Source organism: Callionymus lyra, chromosome 8, assembly GCF_982586985.1.
Source record: "Callionymus lyra chromosome 8, fCalLyr1.hap1.1, whole genome shotgun sequence".
NCBI classification, from domain to species: domain Eukaryota; kingdom Metazoa; phylum Chordata; class Actinopteri; order Syngnathiformes; family Callionymidae; genus Callionymus; species Callionymus lyra.
The window spans coordinates 6,773,444-6,779,443 of record NC_141825.1 but is presented as its reverse complement, the minus strand read 5'-3'; the positions used below and the strand labels follow the sequence as shown (position 1 = coordinate 6,779,443).

Below are 6,000 nucleotides of genomic sequence, written 5' to 3'. Positions count from 1 at the left end.
TTATTCAACATAAAGTTAAACGATAATAAATAAAGAAATTAGTTCCGATCAAAGTCACTCGACATTTCCAATCACAGCCATTTAACATTTATTTACACAAAAGTTATGAATCTTTTTTATATAAATAAGCTGCAGAATGATTAAAGTGTTCACATGTTCATCATTTAAAAAAATAATAATAATAATAATAAAAAAATGTTGGTCAAACGACGCGAACAACGTATAGGTGGGCGTGGCCTCCCGAGGCTCCGCCCCCTCCCCGCCGGGGCTCCGGAGCGTCTCTAGTTCGACGAAACACTTTGGATCCTCAGTGTCGCTGGATCTGGATTCTTTCCGTGCGCGGATCTTCTCTTCTCCCCGCGAGAGGACACGAGTGGAGGAGCCGCGAGGTAAACATCACACACCTTTACGTTCTTTAAACCACGTGATCCTTCGTGCGCGTCGATCACGTGTCGCTGCTGTTGTTTACTTTTCTCGCAAAGTTGCGTTTTTTGTTCTGCGGGAGAACTGGAGCCTCCTCGCGTGCACGCGCCTCACATGACGCTCGTGCTTACGGATGATGGAGAGAAAGAGGTGTGTGTGTGTGCGTGTGTGTGTGTGTGTGGGGGGGGTGTGTGTGTGTGTGTGTGTGTGTGTGTGTCTCACCCCAACTGGCGATCTTCCCACGAGCGTCCAGGAGTGTGAGACAGAAGCGGGTCACCAGACTGAGCTGCGGGGCTCAGAGGCTCCTCTGTCAGAGTGTGTTTGTGCTTCTGCTGAGGCATCATCTTGACTGTGTCTGAGTGAACACAACTCACTCGCACAGCTGCTACACAATCACGTGTGTGTGTGTGTGTGTGTTTCTCTAAGAAAGTGTATCAGTGAGTATCTGTGGAAATATTGAACATTTAAAATGTTGAAACTTTGATTTAAAAGAAAAACAGAAATATTGTTTGACATATTGAAATAATATTATCAAAGGAATTAATTGTACACATAGTTATCATTTAATTCCAATAATTCAATAATACATTTTCTCAATTTAATATTTTTTAAATCGTAGCCTTTTAAATGTTTAATACTCAGCTGCTACACAACCACGAGTGTGTGTGTCTTCTGCTCGTGTGTTGGTTCAGACTATACTTGTGTTTGTTTGTGTTTGACGCAAACTTACACACAGTTTTAACAACACAAACGCTTCACTTACTCTGATGTCATCGTTTTCTGTGTGTCTTGATGACAACGTTATCTTTTCATCACTAAGTATCTTGTTGTTGTTGTTGTTGTTGAGGCTCGACTAGATGCTCAAATATTGTTCTTTTTACTGTTTGATTGTTTCAAAATAAAAGTAGATGAAAGTTCATGTTGGCGATGTATAAAGATGTCAGTGTTATCAGGAGCAGAGATGCTGGACATGAGAGTAAAACTAAAATGGTTTTGTTAAAGGTAAACAAACACAAAGATAACGAAGATAAATAAAAAATTAAAGGCAAAAATATCCAAACATTTTGTTCAGTCCTGCTCAAATTCTTGTCATTTGTGGCTTTAAATCTGAAGTATACAGTATATGTTGAATTTATTATAAAGATAATACTTTAATTGATGTATTATTGTATAAACATTTGGTTTATAAATAGTAGTAAGAATTAAATCATTTGACTAAGTTTGAGTGTAATTCAAACCAGATCATTTCTCTTGTGTTTTTTGCTAAATTTAAAAAAAATTGTGTGACCTAGTATTTATTTGCAGACCGTGGTTTAAACCTTAAATATTTGTGGGTTAATAAAATTGACCACAGATCAAGTTCATTGCATTAGATAATAAGGTTTAATAAAAAAAAAAAGTTATGCATTAACGAAAGAAGAGGAAATAGTTTTAAGGTGAAATATAGTTTTTCTGAAACTTTTCTCTTTGAAACTTTTTTTCAAAGTATTACCTGGACTTGTGAGTTATTTTACGAGCAGATATTCTTCTCTCTGGCGGGGGAACATCTTGCATTGCTTCTCTGTGTTGAACACATCAGTGGTTTGAAAAGAAGGTTTGGATTCAAACCGTGTCCTTGAGCTGCAGCTGAAAGTAGAACTCTAGCCTCGGTGGACGTCCACGCTCGGGGAAATGGAACAAGCCTTTGAAGCTGGAACGTCCTTGAAAAAGTGCTGAGCAGAGAAAATACGAAAAAGCTTCTCCGCGTTTAGATCCACGACTTCTTTCACTGGCATTTGAACCCGGATGTCGTCTTGATTCTTGGCTGCACTTTGAAACATTATTTTCTTTTTCTGTTTTATCTCCTCACGTGATATTAGACAAAGTAGAAGTTTGTGTTTTCCTGCCTCGTCTCGCGATGTTTCCATGGTTGTGAGTCAATAGTATCTGGAGCAGGAGGAGAGAGTTTCAAACAGAGGCGTGTTTATTATATTGATGGAGCAGCTGCACCATGATGATAACAATTATAATAACACTTTGATAATAACAATAATAACACATGATGATAACAATAATAACGCATGATAAAAACACATGAGAATAACAATAATAACACATGATAAAAACAATAATAACACATGCTAATAACACATGAGAATAACAATAATAACACATGATAATAACAATAATAACCCATAATAATAACACATGAGAATAACAATAATAACACATGATAAAAACAATAATAACACATGATAATAACAATAATAACACATGATAATAACAATAATAACACCATGGTAATAACAACAATAACACATGATAATAACAATAACACTATAATAATATCCATAATTACACCATGATGATAACAATAATAACACTATAATAATAACCATGATAATAACAATAATAACACCATGATAATAACAATAATAACACCATGATGATAACAATAACACTATAATAATAACCATAATAACACCATGATAATAACAATAATAACACCATGATAATAACAATAACACCATCATAATAACAATAATAACACCATGATAATAACAGTATTAAGCAGAGCAGACGTTCATTAAGTTAGTGAGGCATTCATGATTGGAGTGAGATGTTCACGACTGGAGTGAGATGTTCATGACTGGAGTGAGACGTTCACGACTGGAGTGAGATGTTCATGACTGGAGTGAGACGTTTGTGACTGCAGTGGGACGTTTGTGACTGCAGTGGGACGTTCATGACAAGAGTATGTATGTGTATCATTAAAGGATATCAATAAAATGTACACATTTATTAAAATCAATATTTGTGTTTCTACAGAAGAAGCTTCATGAACAAAGAACCATAAACGCATCACTTTATTATCGTTCTGTTAAGATTCATATGTTGAAGATTAGTTTAAATCTGGTTTTATGTTTTGAAGTGAACATTAAAGAGTGAGTTAAGACCAGAACTCGTCGATCAATCTGTATGTCCAGAGATGTCGAGGCGTCGTCGCTTGGTTCAGTCATGAACCTGGAACTAAAGGAAGAATCTATCGACTCAATGAGAAAATTGCTTTTTTCGATACCCGAGGAGCCTCTTTCAGTGTGTGAAGCAGGAGTCGACCGATGACGGTCCAGCGTCTCCGTGGAGAGCTGAGAAATTAAATCATTCACTTGATCCATCAAAACAGATGTTGTTCCTAAACATCCGTCCTTCTCAGTGTCCTTTAAACACATGATGAATTTGTTGAATAGTAGCTACACAACACTCGTGTCACAACGTAGGTTCATGTTCATGTTGATGTGTTGACCTACTTCTCAAAATATCAACGTCATGTCCTGTTACACACAGTAGTAAATATACATTAGTTTGGCCTCAGTTGCTAAAAGATTGAAATTTTACCTGGTTTGTTAGGATTTAGACATTGTTTTAGTCGATAAACCAGAGATAGTTAATGAGTATCTACAGAGATATTGATCAAAATGACCTCCATGAACTGATCTGTGTCTGAGACGATTTTCACTTTTTGCTCTGATTCGTCAAAAAGACTGAACGTTGTCGTGATTATACGTGAAAACACTTTTCGTCTCATTCCAAGGACGGTTTGAATCTGTAGCTCTGATATTAATCAGGTGATAGTTTTTCAAAAGTCAACATTTTTGTTTGTTTTTTATATCTTATCAGCTTCAGTGTCGATTTTCGGAATAATGGATAATTATCTGCTAATACACATGAAAATAAGAAGCTTATAAATAATTAAAAATGTTCCCCATTTTAACGTGTAACCATTATAATTATCATTCTCTCTGTTTACGCTTTTCAGTGGATCAAGTTCGCAGACATAAAAATATCGTTGAAGTTAATAGTTACTACGTCTTTGAAACAGCTGTTAAAAAATCATCGTCTCACGAACATCGAACAAGGATAATTAACGATAATAACCGATTTCACTCTCGTCCGGTGACAAAACCCCCCGACATCTCAAATCATCTCAACAGTGACTCAGAAAGTGTCTTAGCTGGAATTACATTTAATAATAACCCGGGCGCTGCGAAGGGTGTGTAATTAAGGCACGATAGAACATGACGCCGCTCAAGGAATTCGGTTTTAAAAAACCCCGGTTGGTTCTCAGTGAAAAGAGTGAATGTGTGGGTGCATTCTTGGCGCCTGGCGTGTCTCCATGTGGAGTGGAACGATGACCTCAGCTCGGGGCAGCTGGCAGACCTGGACCTGACAGGATATGCAAAAGGGGGGCCTCACGTTATCAGGAGGAAACAGCCTGTTTGTGCTCCGGCCGAGAATTCCCGAGCGCTTATCTGGCGTTGGTGCGTCGACAGCGGGTCGAGCAGGTAATGAGGTAAAAAGGTAGGTTTTTGAATAAAAAGCTGCTCTGGGAAGATTGTCTTTGCTCCGGATCACGACTCGGTCGAGGAAACGCCGTCGGGATCGTTTTCCAGCCGCGAATCCCTGCGGCCGTCTTCCCCCCGCTGTTGGCCGAGATCCTCCGGTGTCGTGAAGCGTGACGCTCGGGTGGTGAAGGGTCGGTCCTCTCAGAGCGATGGCGGTAAATCCTGCTGCTCTTCACCTCTTTTCATCCTTCGGGATGAGACGAGAGAGAAACTCGGTCCGGCCCGTGAGTCAGAGATGACACGCCTGAGAGGAAGTCGTCTTTGATCTCAAACCTAATGCTGTCACTGGGTCACGTCTAGATACGACACTGGTGCTTGAATACTTTGAGAACTTTTCTCATTCGTCTCATCATCCTTATTTCAACTGACAGTCGTCACAATTACCCATTAATGGTCCGACTTTAACTAGAGTGTGTGTTGTTGTGTTGTGTGACTCTATTGTATCATCGGTGTGTGTTTGTACAAACTCTCTTTTCTTTGAAATATTTACATTAGAAAAATGATCTTGACTGACCCTACATTAGCATCACAATACTTGCGTCACGATACGATATACACCATGATACTTGGGTAACGATACATATTAGCATCACAATACTTGCGTCACGATACCATATACACCATGATACTTGGCTAACGATACATATTAGCATCACAGTACTTGGGTAACGATACATTATCATCACAATACTTGTGTCACGATACAATATACATCATGATATTTGCGTCACGATACAATATACATCATGATACTTGGGTAACGATACATAAGCATCACAATACTTGCGTCACGATACAATATACATCATGATACTTGGGTAAAGATACATATTAGCATCACAATACTTGGGTAACGATACATTAGCATCACAATACTTGTGTCACGATACAATATACATCATGATACTTGCGTCACGATACAATATACATCATGATACTTGGGTAACGATACATTAGCATCACAATACTTGCGTCACAATACAATATACATCATGATACTTGCGTCACGATACAATATACATCATGATACTTGTGTCACGATACAATTTACATCACGATACTTGTGTCACGATACAATATACATCACGATACTTGTTTCACGATACAATATACATCATGATACTTGCGTCACGATACAATATACATCATGATACTTGTGTCACGATACAATATACATCATGATACTTGCGTCACG

General features: G+C 38.1%; 1 protein-coding gene across 1 annotated transcript in view; it reads left to right on the top strand.

Moving 5' to 3' along the window:
* Positions 1–293: 293 nt before the first annotated feature.
* LOC148073505 (tetraspanin-18B) overlaps positions 294–6,000 on the top strand; it is a 42,913-nt gene continuing 37,206 nt past the window's right edge. The window contains exon 1 of the mRNA XM_087797500.1: positions 294–389. The gene's annotated coding sequence lies outside the window, so the exon portion shown is untranslated. The remainder of the gene's footprint in view (positions 390–6,000) is intronic.